The sequence below is a fragment of the Dama dama genome, chromosome 25 (genome assembly GCF_033118175.1).
Source record: "Dama dama isolate Ldn47 chromosome 25, ASM3311817v1, whole genome shotgun sequence".
Lineage (NCBI taxonomy): Eukaryota > Metazoa > Chordata > Mammalia > Artiodactyla > Cervidae > Dama > Dama dama.
The window spans coordinates 15404925-15419469 of NC_083705.1; positions in this window are offsets into that span (position 1 = coordinate 15404925).

Sequence of the window (14545 nt, forward strand, 5' to 3'; positions counted from 1 at the left end):
AAATTAAGCATCACTTCCTCATTAGCCACTTTCCTTGAATCCTAAACTAGAATAGACCCTACACTCGCTGTGGTGGGCTGCCCTTTTTCTTCCAGGACTTCTCAGCATCACTTCTAAGTATTCATAATTGAGATGAATACTTGTAAGTATCAGCAAATCTTTCTTTCCTGCTGAACTCTGAGTCCATGAGAGCAGAGTCCTTATCTATTTTATTTATCATCATGTCCCCAGTGCCAAGAACAGGAGCTTGGTATGCACTGGGTGCTGAATAAATATTTGTTTAATGAATGAATTTTCCGGTGTGACCTACTAAAGCAGAAAAAGAATGGTTGGCACAAAATCAAATAGTGGTGGAGTTGGAAACATAAATACTAAAGGCTTTCTTACTTTTTCTTTAAAATTTTACTTTTATATACAGACACACGCATACACAAAATCTTATATATCATTGCTCTAGTTTTGAGTTCCAGAACTTTTGTTTTTGTTTTTGTTTTATTATGTTTGAAAGTTATGAATACGTGGTTTGGGTGGTTCCTCTGCTATGAGAATAGCAAACATTTGGAACCCCTCCAAAAGTTTAGGGTAAATACTTCTTAGACAACTTTACCCACTTGAGCTGTGCTTTTACATAAATAAAATTTAGTACAACCTCAAAGATAGCTTCATTGCGCGGTATCCTGCAACTTGGCCTATGAATCCAGAGATCCCTAAGTCCCTCTTTCCTGAAGTTCACAATAAATTACTCCACTTAGCACGTCTGTTATTCTGCCACTTTGACTTCTTTGCCTTTTGTAAAAGCAAAATTCTTGGAATTTATTTTACAGACACAAATCACCTTGTAATTCTTTGCACTTAGTTAGTAGCTATTGAGCATGTAACTACAGAGCTGAACAATTACCAGATACTGTAATCATGCAAAGATTTTAATCTTTCAAATTAGATCTCACCTCCACGCTAGGGAAGAGTAGGAAATTTGCAGGATAATTAGCTCATGGGCTAGTCAGCACTTCCAGGGATTGTCAGGAAGTGTCTGCATGAATGGTCTTAAGGTATTATTTATTTTTTATTAAACGCCTTTCCTTGAAACTACCCTGCATGCTTTGCATTGTAGAAACTGGAGAAAAATGTCTTTTGCAAGCTGAGGCAGCCCGTCTGCAATGAATCTTGGGCAGAGGGTGGCATATTTGGGGATGGCATATTCTGCTACTCTTCCAGGGAAATAGTCTTCCAATTATAAAAAGGGAGCTGAGTAAACCTTTAAAAATGAGATACCAAAAAGCAAGAAGCCAAAGTTATGATTGTTTTCTTCATAATGTTTTTTGATCTTTCTAAATGTCCTTTCTGGCAATTACCAGTGTAATTGATTTCCGCCCCCCCCAAATATTTAGTTTTTGTTTATGTATTTATTTGGCTGTGCTGAGTCTTAGTTGTAGCAGGTGGGATCTAGTTCCCTGATCAGGGGTGGAACCTGGGCCCCCTGCATTGGGAGCCAGGAGTCTTAGCCACCGGACCACCAGGAAAGTCCCCTATGCTTATTTTTTATGAGCTTATGTTTTCAGAAACTTTGGGAGAGAGAATTTTGAGTTGCAGGGCTACCTACCCTTACCCCAGACTGGAGCCCGATCCCCCCTGCTCAACGGCACAGAGAATGCAGAATGCATTCAGTGGTGACACACTCCTAACTTGAACTTGGCTATGTTATGACAGGACCATCTCCCCAGGCTACACATCAGGGCTCCCTCCTCCAGACGGGTTATCACACATTTACCAGCACTCCCCACCTGCAGTAGAAGAGCCCCAGACGCACACAAGCATTCAAAGAACGCGACTTCTTCCTTCTTTTTGGTAGCAGACAAGAGAAGTGAGACTTTCAGGCCACTAGAGCAGTGCGTGGGGCTGGGAGCAGGGGAGCCTTCTGGCTGCTGGCCCTTCGTTTCTGACAAACAGGGCATTTTCAGGGGGTGGCCTGTAAAAATGAGGAGGCTGGAGAGGGCTATAGCCAGGAAACATGGGTGAGTTGAAAAGAGAGGTGTCCTACTCAGCACCAACTTCTGAGAGCAGGAGACGGGCTGGGAAATTCAGCCGTAAGTAGTAGGATAGACGGGGACTGCATTCAGGGCTTTGGGGGGCTTGGAACAACTCCTCTTCAAGAGAAATATTTTTTAAAAGGTTTGAATTTAGTAGTCTTTCAGCTTAGCAATTTCATTAGAAGTCATCCTTTTTTCACTATGATTAAGAGAATTCTCAGGCTGAAATTACATTGCCAATCAAAAGTGTTCCTGTTCTATAAATAAGCTCATTAGTGTCATTTTTTTAGGTTCTACATATAAATATCATATGGTACCTGTCTTCCTCTTTCTGATTTACTTACTATGATGATCTTTACATTGTAAATCAACTGTTTCAATTTTTAAAAATGTTACAGAGGACTTCCGTGGGCTTCAGTTTAAAGGGTCGCAGAGTTGGACATGACTGAGCATCTAAGCATGCTTGCATCTGTGACCTGTGACCCGTCCTGAATCTGGTACTGCAGAGGTTCAGGAGAAAGACCAAGCCTGAGCCTTATTTCCAAGGGTCTTTCCATCTCACTGGGACAAAGCTAACCCACAGAAAATAGTAAGATAAGAGTTAATCACTGGTAGGTTGATACTTGCTAAAAAAAAAAAAAAAAAAAAAAAGAAAAATTCAGAGGGGTTTAGGGAAGGGAGGGAACACATTGGGCAGATCATTCTTTTTTTTTTTTTTTTTTTGGGCAGATCATTCTTAAAGGCCATAGCAGTAGAGCCTTTCTGAGCTTCCAGGCCTGCTGATGGATTTCTTATATTATTATGAGCTCCATTAACACCATCAATAAAATTATAGGACTGCTAATAGAGATCCATAATCATAAAATCTTGACTATGGTTACAGACTCATTCATCCTTAGAGCTTCATTCCAAAGTGGATGAATGCCAAGTATTTTAAATCCCTGCTTTATACTGACTGAGAGAGTCAAGTTCAGTACCTTGTCTCCAGCTTTTTATCATGTCAGTAGCGGAGCCAGGGGAAAACAAAACAAAACACAAATCTCCACTGACTCTAATGAAGTAGCTTGAAGAGCCATATCAGATTTGAAGATGGCAGTTAGCCTAGAGAACTCCCAAACGTCCGAGGAGATGAGGACAACCAAGGAAGTGATATGTGCACCTCTTGGATGTGGAGCAGACACAGGATTTTCATCTGCAGACTGTCAGACAATAGGGAGGTGTGTGGACCATGTATGGGAAAATTGGACCTGTCAAGATAAGTCGAGATTAGGTGTGTGCATGGGTTTCGATCTCATCAAGGAGTAATTCTAGGAATGTTTTAGAGATAGTGCCAGGCAGGCCAGCTGAGAAAGTGGCTGTGGGAACTCAGTGTAAGTTCAGGGGTCAAGGCCTTGGGAACAAATTATAGAAAAGAAATAAAGAAGAAAAAAAATGATATATTTTTTTTTCAAAGAAGAGATTAGATTAGAGCAATATCAGGCTGGAGAGACAGGAAGTATTGGTGTGTTCAACAGGTGACAGAAAAGACAAATAGGGGAGAAATGTACATTTGAGGAGTCAAGAGCATCAGATGATACTAAATAATACTTAGTATATGAAAAAAAGGGAGGTTAAATGTCAAAGGCAAAAAAAGTACAGCTAAGCCTAGGAAAGCCCGGTACTGACTGGGCTATAAACTTTAGTCCACCTATTCAGAGAATACAGAGCAGAGCAAGTTTCTGAGACCTAGAAATGTCAGTTGTCGCCTGTCACATAATGGTGCAGACAGGGCATGATAACCAATTTGACCAAAAGATGCAAGTAGGATGGTTCTTAGGTTTAACAGACTGCTTCCTCCAGAAAACAGGGCTTCAAATCTCGAATTCCTTTCCTCCTACATTATTCATTCATTCAACCTTCCATTTTTTCACTTAACAAATATTTACTGAGTGCCCAGCTTGGGTCAGTCTCTGTACTGGCTTTGAGGATATGAAGAGAAGTAAGACCACATAGCACACACTCTTGGTCAAGCAGACAAAACAGATGGTTTGGAAAATAAGTGATTACAAAATAACCTAATAATGTGTTGTAAGGAAAGAGAGTTCAGAGACAGACAACTGCACTTTTTTTAAGTTGAAAAATAGCTGACATCCTATTCGTTTCAGGCGTACTACATAGTGCTTTGACATTGCCTATGTTATGAAGTGGTCACCACAATAAGTCTAGTGACCATCTGTTCCCAAACAAAGTGATTACCATATTCTTGACCATATTCATTATGTTGTATGTTACATCCCTGTGGCTTATTTATTTTATAACTGGGATTTGAAAATGGCCTTCATCTCATTTCTGAAACTCTATGTTGCTTGCCCTGCACTGGAGAACCATCCCCATCCTCTGTGCTGCCCTTTGGGGGTTCTGGGGGCAAGGGAAGGCTATGTCAGGATCGCACGTCATTGCACAGAAACAGCACAGATGTGACAGGGAGATACAAAGCTTGCATCTAAAGGACACTTTTTGCTGGAGAAGCTTTCCTTTTCACAGCATCCAACATAGTTCAATACTGAGCACCCCTGCGGTAAGAATACCGTCATCCTTCCTTATCTCACAGGGCAGCTCTGGCCAGATGGCCTTTCCATTTTGCACAGTGACATATGTTATCGTCGGACACAAAGGAAAAGTCTCAGTTGAAAAGTCGAAGGTTCAATTAATAGGCTAGCTTGTTGAATTGATATCAAATAAGCAATTTTTGCTAATCTTGGGATTGAAAAGATATCTTTTTATCCACTGCATTAACTAAATTGGAGGCATTTGGGGGCATCAGATGGACAACCAAGTAAACTTTTTTAATCTTGTTCAAGAAAAGTAGAGACAATACTTGTAAGCATCCTGGAAAGACCATGTGAAATACACACAGGTACAGGATTTGATCTGGAGGAAGATCAATGACCCTATGTCATTGATGATACAGGAAGATGTCCTTCATCATGGTTTATCTCAGCTACTGGTCCATGCCTCTGGCTTCTTTCCACATACTTTGTGGTATGAGGGATGTGTCAGTAAGAAGGCCTATTGAGGAGTGTTCTATGAACACAGGTTGAATGCTGTTAAGAACTGAAGCAAGTTTGCAGATAATTCAATAGAAGAATATCCGGAAGGGCACATATGGATAGTATAAGAGAAGCACATAGACATTTTTGAGGTCTGGCATTATCTTTGCAATTGCTTCAACTCTGTATTTCTCTTGCATGATGTAACTGTGGTCAGGGTATATTTGACCTACTGCTTCATAACTTTCTTCTCGGAACACATTTTGATCCCCAGTTATGCCCAAGTTGCTGGTGTGAGCCCGTGAGAACAGGCTTCAGCCCCCTATTGACTGAAGATTGTGTTTATAGTAAGATAAGTATTAACTGAGTTTATGTGTTATGGGGAGGGGTAGTTGGGGGGGGTGCTGGAGAGATGGAGATTGGGGTGAGGTGTGAAATGCTCTCAAGCTCCCCCTGGGTGCTGCCCCTCGCGTATGGTCAAAGCTTGGGAAAAACTCTCCGGAGAGACTCTAACATGATTAGGCTATCGAAAGGCTGAGACCTGTGCCACTGTAACTCAGTACCTCTCAAACTTAATCTACCACCGAGACCCACCTCTCCTCACATTGCTTCCTTCTCAACAAGTACTGACATCCCAAGGAAATCAACTTTCTTAAAACTCACTTGCTGGGGGCACTGCCAAAAGGTTTTTCCATAACTATGTGCTCTTTTATAAACATTTAAACTAACATCTATCAGTTTTCATACTGGATTTGAAGAAGTTCACTCTGTTAGTAGGAGATTGAAAATGTTAATTATATTATAATTATAATTTGAAATCAGATGAGAACTGATTGTAATTAGAATACATAGTTGATGATGCACTTGGCAAAATAGATTTTAAGTGACTTCCTGAAATGCCACTTGAATCAGAAAGAATTCAAACTGAATTTTTACCTGAGGGTTTTATCTTTAAAAAGTTGATAACTCTAGGAATGATTCAAATAATGTTATAGATTAGTGTCACTAATCTATATTGCATCGATTATTCTGAATTCAGAACCTCCCTCAAAGGTCAAGTTTCATCCTTAACAGAAAGGACCAAGAGGACAAGGAGACAGGAAGCCCGTGCCTTTAAGGAATCTTGATGAATAACCTGTCATTGAAAGATTTGGCATAGGTGAGGGGAACAGGCTTCATTTCAGGTGTGATTCTACTTATCAGGCAGTTTTAGAAAAAAGAACATAAAGAAGTTGAAGATCTAGAAGTTGATTCCTTTCAAATAGTCCATTTATTTTACATCCCGCCCCCAGAAAGTCTTTGTGGATCCCTGGGAATGTATCTCTACTTGAGGACCCCTTGCCATAGAGTTCTGTTGCCATTGCTTTGAGTGAAAACCCCTGGGCTGTTCTCTTGCCCTCCTTTCTCTAGAAGGAAATCAACTTCTTAGCCAAGTGGGAAAGCCCCTCTACAACATAGTCTCCTCTACCCTCACGTTGTCTTCCCCTCCTAACAGCCCCCCACAACTTCCCTTCAGTCCCAGGGATCTCCAGGCTTTTTCTTGAACACGCGTTGCTCTTTCTTGCCACCAAATTCTTGTTCTCTCTGTCTGGGAATATTATTCTCCAGATATCGGCTTCTTGTACCTGTTGTTAGTTCAGTTTAGTTCACTCATCGTGTCCGACTCTTTGTGACCCCATGAACTGTAGGACGCCATGCCTCCCTGTCCCTCACCAACTCCCGGAGCTTGCTCAAACTCATGTCCATTGAGATGGTGATGCCATCCAACCATCTCACCCTCTGTCGTCCTCTTTTCCTCCCACCTTCAATCTTTCCCAGCATCAGGGGCTTTTCCAATGAGTCAGTTCTTCCCATCAGGTGGCCAAAGTATTGGAGTTTCAGCTTCAGCATCAGTCCTTCCAATGAATATTCAGGACTGATTTCCTTTAGGATGGACTAGTTGGATCTCCTTTCAGTTCAAGGGACTCTCAAGAATCTTCTCCAACACCACAGTTCAAAAGCATCAGTTCTTTGATGCTCAGCTTTCTTTATGGTTCATCTCTCATGTCCGTACATGACTACTAGAAAAACCATAGCTTTGACTAGATGGACCTTTGTTGGCAAAGTAATGTCTCTGCTTTTTAATATGCTGTCTAGGTTGGTCATAACTTTTCTTCCAAGGAGCAAGTGTTTTTTAAGTTCAAGGCTGCAGTCACCATCTGCATTTATTTTGGAGCCCAAGAAAATAAAGTCTGTCACTATTTTCATTGTTTCCCCATCTATTTGCCATAAAGTGATGGGACCAGATGCCATGAGCTTCATTTTTTGAATGTTGAGTTTTAAGAAAGCTTTCTCACTCTCCTCTTTCAGTTTCATCAAGAGGTTCTTCAGTTTCTCTTCACTTTCTGCCATAAGAGTGGTGTCATCTGCATATCTGAGGTTATTGATATTTCTCCTGGCAATCTTGATTCCAGCTTGTGCTTCATCCAGCCCATAATTTTGCATGATATACCCTGCATATAAGTTAAATAAGCAGGGTGACTATACATCCTTGACATACTCCTTTCTCAATTTGAAACCAGTCTGTTTTTCCATGGCCGGTTCTAACTGTTGCTTCTTGACCTTCATACAGATTTCTCAGGAGGCAGGTAAGGTGGTCTGGTATCCCCATCTCTTTAAGAATTCTCCACAGTTTGTTGTGATCTACACAGTCAAAGGCTTTATCATAGTCAATAAAGTAGAAGTAGATGTTTTCCTGGAGTTCTCTTGCTTTTCCTCTGATCCAATGGATGCTGGCTATTTGATCTCTTTGATGTTGGCAGTTTGATCTACCTGTTAAGGAAGAGCTTAACGCCTTCCAGGAGGGTTTGCCCATCCTTGTATCTCTTCCTTTGCCCCACTGTCACCGTGTCCTTTGCTTGTATCTCCAGTGTATCTTCCATGTCTGTGTGCCTTGTATTAGTGTTACCTGGACAAATGTTTGTCTTCTTTTTAATTTGTTTACCTGACTGTGCTGGATCTTAGTTGTGATACTGGGATCTTCAATCTTCACTGTGGCATGCAGCCTCTTTAGGTATGGCGTGTGGGCTCTAGTTCCCTGGCCAGGGATTGAATTCAGGCCCCCTGCATTGGGAATGCGGAGTCTTAAACCCTGGACCACCAGGGAAGTCCCAGGGTTTGTCTTCCTAATCAAGATCAAATCTCTGAGCAGCAAGGAGACTTATACTGTACTTACCTGTGTACTTAACAGCACCTATCACAGGGCAGGATTAAATGTTGATTGAAAGATGCATCTAACTAAGTTTCAACCCATTTTGAATATAGATAGTACATGGAGCTGCCAAGGGAGAGTATTGCTCTCCTTGTACGTGGGGGGCCCCTGTCTATGGAATTTGCCATTTTGGCGCTAGCCCTTAGGATACAAAGGAGGAAAGCATCTGTGCTCCCAACCTACCCTCACTGCGATGGGGGTGGTATGCAGGTGACTTGCAAGCTGGCTTATATTTGTGGAACAGCTGTGAAATTTGCAGGGTTACCCTTAGACTGTACTTATTTACAAAGGCAAATAAGTATCTCCTTTTGTTAAAAAAAAAAAAAGTCTGCATACCCAAAGTATTTTAGGTAAATGAAAACCTTAGTTTTCCTTGAAGGGACTAACAAGGAATTTCATTCCTTGTTGTCAGTAATGTCTTTGTGGCAGGTCCCTAATCTTTTCTTTTTCAAACTTCCTTCAAAGGATGGTTCAGGAGTCTTTAATTAACTATTAAAACGGGTGTTCTAACATGGGGGCAAGATTTAGAAAATCCCTTTAATTACTGGAACCAGATTTTCTCCTGATGTGTAAATACGAGTTTACTCCTCTACCAAATTGGGCTTTAATTAAACTGGGGGTGGGAGGTTGGGGGGCTGAATACTGGAAAGTGCCTTAATTTGCATTGGTCCCTGTTTCAATGAAATTGGCTTAAGGGTAGGGATGAGAGACTCTTATGGTTTATTGTTTAAACTGGAAAATCAAGCAAAATGGGATTTGCTTTCCATACAGGAACTCATAGAAATTAGACACACCCTTGCCACCTCTGATTTATTCAAATACCCGTGCTATAGGATTACCACGGGGACCCTCGGTGGTATGAGTTTATGATCCACCATGCATTTCTTTTTGTTTTTTTTCCCCTTCTGGATACATTAATCAGGCAAAACTAGGCTTACGGTTCTAGTTGACAAGGAAAGAAAAACCAGAGCTTGCTTTACCCCTCCCTCAATTTAATGCTTAACATTCAATATGGTGCACAGTTTGTTGAGAAAATAAGGTATATGTTTTGTCATTCCCCTTATGGATTTCAGTCAACACATGGAGGTGTTTGAAATGATCGGCTAATCCAGTTTCCTTTCCTTGAACCATCTGGTTCGAATTCTGTCTACCTGCTCAGAGTGCACGAGTCTCGTCTGCATGTACATATAAGGAAGTCACAACTCATTAACAGTTTAGGGAAAATCCCTGTGGAAATATACAACTTTACTATTGTGGTAGATTTCCTCTTGGGAGCAAATTAGATAGGACTTTGATGTAAACCAAAGAAACTTGAGAGTTTTTGGAAGATATGAGTGGTCCTAAAAAAAATTCAACCAACTTAAAAGCTTTTATTTTAAGTAGGAACAAAGTTATTGCATACTATCAGCTCACTCACACCATAGCTCAACTTGAAGTGGTCAGGTGATGAGCAGAACTTGGCCTTACTAGCTTCATGATAAGGTCCTTGATTAAATTTCAGCAACAAGCATGTAGTAATAATAAAATTAATGGAAAATAATTTGGTGGCAGATGCTTATTATTGGTTGAGCCAAAAGATCTACTCAATTTTCTTATTATTTCCATTTTATTGACTTAATTTGTTATTTATTTTAATTTTTATTGGAGTATAATTAACTTAGACTCCATTTTAGAGGCTGGGAAACTCACCCCACCCTTTCCAGCCTCCCTAGAAGGTATATCACATATTTTGCTCAATGAGTTAGTTATATGTCAAAGCTTGCTAGGGGCTTCTGGGAAACATTTCTCTTTCCTAGGAAAAGGGAAAGCTATCACCAGACTTCCTTCCTTCTTCTTAGATGCTAAGAGAATGATTGAATGTAGATGTGATGTCCAGAGCATAGCAATCAGCTTATGACCATAAAGGAAAGCCTATAAAAATTGCAGACAGCAACCTGAAATCGGTCAGGTGCTGGACCTAAACCAACAACTGCCTCCCTCTAGGTTTCTTCCTATTTAAGCCACCTTGATGGTTACTTGCAGCCAAGAGCAATGTAACCAAGCAGGACCCTATGGGACCTTCCCAGGACAGACCCCCTCCCCTGAGTCCTCTGCTGTGGCTTCTCTCTGAAGTACCTATTAGATAAGAGCAATTCATGCACATTTCCTGAGTTTTCCTATAGATGCTAAAACTCCCACCAAATGGAAGATGTTAATTTCTTGATGACCATGAGCATATAGTCCCCAGGCCTTCTGAAGCCTAAGGACTGAATATTAACCCCTGTGATACTGCTCTGTTACATGCATACGTGCTCAGTCCTGTCTGACTCTTTGAGACTCCATGAACTGTAGCCCGCCAGGCTCCTCTGTCCATGGGATTTCCCAGGCAAGAATACTGGAGTGGGTTGCATTTCCTCCTCCAGGGGATCTTCCTGATGCAGGGATTGAACCTGTGCCTCCACGTTTCCTGCATTGCAGGGGAATTCTTTACCACTGAGCCAGCAGAAAAGCTGCTCTGCTCTGTTCCCTCACTACCAACCAATTAAAGAATTGTGCTTGAGTTGACCACACACCCTGCAACCCTTCTCCCTCACCTGGCCTTTAAAAAATACTTCGCTGTAACCCTTCCAGGAGTTCAGGTGTCTTGAGCAATGAACAAAGCAATGGTTTGTTGTTGTTCAATCCCTCAGTTGTGTCTGACTCTTGGACCCTATGGACTGCAGCACGCCAGGCTTCTCTGTCCTTCACTGCCTCCTGGAGCTTACTCAAACTCATGTCCATCGAGTCGGTATAGTGCCCTGCAATAAACACAGAAATTTCCTTCACCACATCCCAGTGTCAGAAGATGGACTTTACTATTTGAGGGCGAGTGGACTCAAGTTTGGTTTAGTAACAGCAATACTAACTGATGGAGATAAAGTCTATATATTTGTATCTGCTTTGAGACAGTCTTCCTGAATTGAATAACTCAGTCAACATTCCTTCCTCCTCCATGGTGCCTGGGATCTCCAATAGGTCGAAACATTCATGAGGGCCTGGGATGTAGCTTTTGGGTCTAAGCATGGAATGGATGAAAATAATGTAGGTTGAAGGATTAAGTCAAAGGCTAAAGAAGAAAGATTAAAGGTGATTTCCCAGCTTCCATTACACACAGGGAGAAGTGATGCAATAAGAACGTTACAGTCTCTCTTACATGTTTTGAGTGAAAATGAGAAGTCAGCTCTTCATAGAGTATTTGCAGCACCGTGTGCCCCGAAGGCAATGGCACCCCACTCCAGTGCTCTTGCCTGGAGAATCCCATGGATGGAGGAGCCTGGTGGGCTGCAGCCCATGGGGTCGCTACGAGTTGGACACGACTGAGTGACTTCACTTTCACTTTTCACTTTCATGCATTGGAGATGGAAATGGCAACCCACTCCGGTGTTCTTGTCTCGAGAATCCCAGGGACAGGGGAGCCTGGTGGGCTGCCGTCTATGGGGTCGCACAGAGTCGGACACGACTGAAGTGACTTAGAAGCAGCAGTGCCCCATCGCAGACCCATTCTCTCATTCACCCCCTTTTCCCTCTACTTCTCTCTTCCTTCTTCTCCAGGGCCCGGAACCTCCTAATGAAGTCAGTTTATTTCTTTCTTTGTTTGTCATAGCTTAATCTGATGGCTATTATAGCCCCTTCTCAATTCCCTCCATCTTCCCATTTTTACTTAAGTACTTTCCCTCAGCTCCCTTGGTCTCATCTTACACAAAGTTAGTTCAAAGGTGCATTCAGATTTATAGGGTCTGACATTTTAGCCAAAAACCCCCACAAAACTCTGGTGATGAGGAAATAAAAAGAGAATCCTTAAGAGCAGATGCAGATGCTGTATTTCCTGATTTAAAATGGGATATAATACCTAAAAGAAAAAACGCTGTCGTAAACATTTTTATTTTTCCTGACTGGATTTTTTTTTTTTCCAAAAACAGTGCTTCTTATTGACCTAAGATACAGAAAAAAATTGGAAAGAAGGTTACAAAAATCTGACTGTGTTCGTTCTTTGATTTTTCCCTCAGGGTGCAGTGCTGAAGGACAAAGGGGCTTTTCTAAGAGGAGTTTTTCCTCTGTCCTGGAAAAAAAATTCCCCAAACAGATCTCTAATTCAGCAGGTCAAAGGCCCACTTCATCAGAGGGGCTGCTTGGACAGGAAGTGGTGGATTTCCTCTTCAGTAGGGATCCCTCCCAGAGCTGGGCAGGTTTGGTGGGAGGGGGGGACAACTGTTTGGACCACTCAAATCCAGAATTTAAACTGGGAGAGACCTCTGAGATCCAGTCCCCAAGTTTACGAGGATGGGAGAAGGTGCCGCTTTTCATTGCTAATCCCTGTCAGCCTTGGTAGAAAGGCCAAGTCGGAATTTTTGGTAACTCTGCAGAACCCATGTTTCCTTGACCAAAAGAATCTTGGGAAACACTGGCAAAATAAAGTTAAAGAGGACTCTTCACTACTGTGGTTCTCTACTGGACACTAAATCCAGTGTCCAGTACTCCCCAAGTTTATATGATTGCAAACAGACTGTTTATCTTTTTGCTGGAGTAGCAAAATACTCCTCAAACAGAAGCACACAGTTCCTACCATGTGGGGAAATGCTGAGGTGATAAATCTGTTACTAAGATCCGTCTTCCTTTGCTCCCCAGTCTTCCTCAGCTCTGTGAGTAATAACAGCTGACTCTACAGGGCTTCCCTGGTAGCTCAGCTGGTGAAGAATCTGCTTGCAATGCAGAAGACCCTGGTTTGATTCCTGGGTTGGAAAGATCCACCGGAGAAGGGCTAGGCCACCCACTCCAGTATTCTGGCCTGGAGAATTCCATGGTCAGAGGAGCCTGGCAGTCCCCAGTCCATGAGGTCACAAAGAGTCAGACATGACTGAGCAACTTTCACTTCACTACTTGATCACTTGGACATGTGTGCTATCCCATTTCTGCAGCTTAGTGGTCACCGAAGTGGGCTACCATCTAAAGACTTTTCTGAAAGAACATGGTCTCAGCAGAAAGAACGTGGAGACTTATTCTGCCCCTGCTTAGTAGCAAGGCTCACTTTACCTTTTCAGAGGGGGAGAAAGCTTCAGAGAATATGGTACTGTTTACATGGGCACAGGAAATGATTGGCAAAACAGCAGCTGTATTTTTCAGAGCTTCATGAATTACCCATTGCATTCATGTAGAAAGCTGATCTCTTCCCCGTTTTTGTTTAGTATTGAAACAAACCCTTGGCTAATTCTTTTGTTGGGAGAGAAAAGAATTTGAAAATGATTGTTCTTTTCTAAAAAAGAAATTACTTTTCTTCTTCCCTTTTATTTTTTTTTTTTAATAGTTGGAATGAAATACAGGTTTAAGATCACTATTCTTTATCATATCCCCAAAGCACTACATGAGATGACAGCTTGTAAATTGAATTCCCCAGCCCCAACTCTGCTTCTGAGTCCAAACCAGTGTTTACCACCACCCACTGCCCAGCCATTCCAGGACACGGCAAGGCACTGCAGACCCAGCATCCTCACTCCTGCTCTCCATTCCCTGCACCCACCCTGACCAAGGGTACTGCTGTCCATCCACGAACACAGGCCAGAACCTGGGACTCAGCCTTCTTTCTTTCTCTTGAGAGTCATTCTCTCTAGGGTGAATTTTTGCCTCCAATTGTCAAGCTGCTCCAACAGCTTTAGAAAATGCTCTTCTTCATTGTCTTCCCCTCAGTTCAGCAGAGTGAACCTTGGCATTGCTTAACATCCTTCCAGACCTGACTCTTCCAGCCTCTCCTGTCACCGGCTACCACCCCTGCCTCACCCTGCACATGCCGATTTCTGCACAGTTCCCCAAACTCACTGTTGTTTCACATTGCTCTGACTTGACCTATTATTTCTCTTTCTCCCAAATAACCTCCTTTCCCCCACCGTCTTTGCCTAATGAGCTTCTACCTCTGTCTGAGGGCTGAGACCTCGATTAGGTGCTTCTCTTTTCAGAGGCTTCCCTGAGTTCCACGGGAAGAAATAGCCATATCCATCTCAGTGCTGCCGCTGTCCCTTCATCAGAAACCTTAGTTTTTACTTGGGCATGCAGAATCGTGAGAAATAATACATGCTTATTGTTCTGGGGTGAATTGTCACGCAGAAAAAGCAAATGGGTGCAACCTGGCATCTAATAGGTGCTTAAGATGCATTCAGAATCAGCAAGTTGTAAATGCTTGAGGGTATTTTATTTTCCTCTACAAGATGAAAAAAGAAGATGATGTTTTG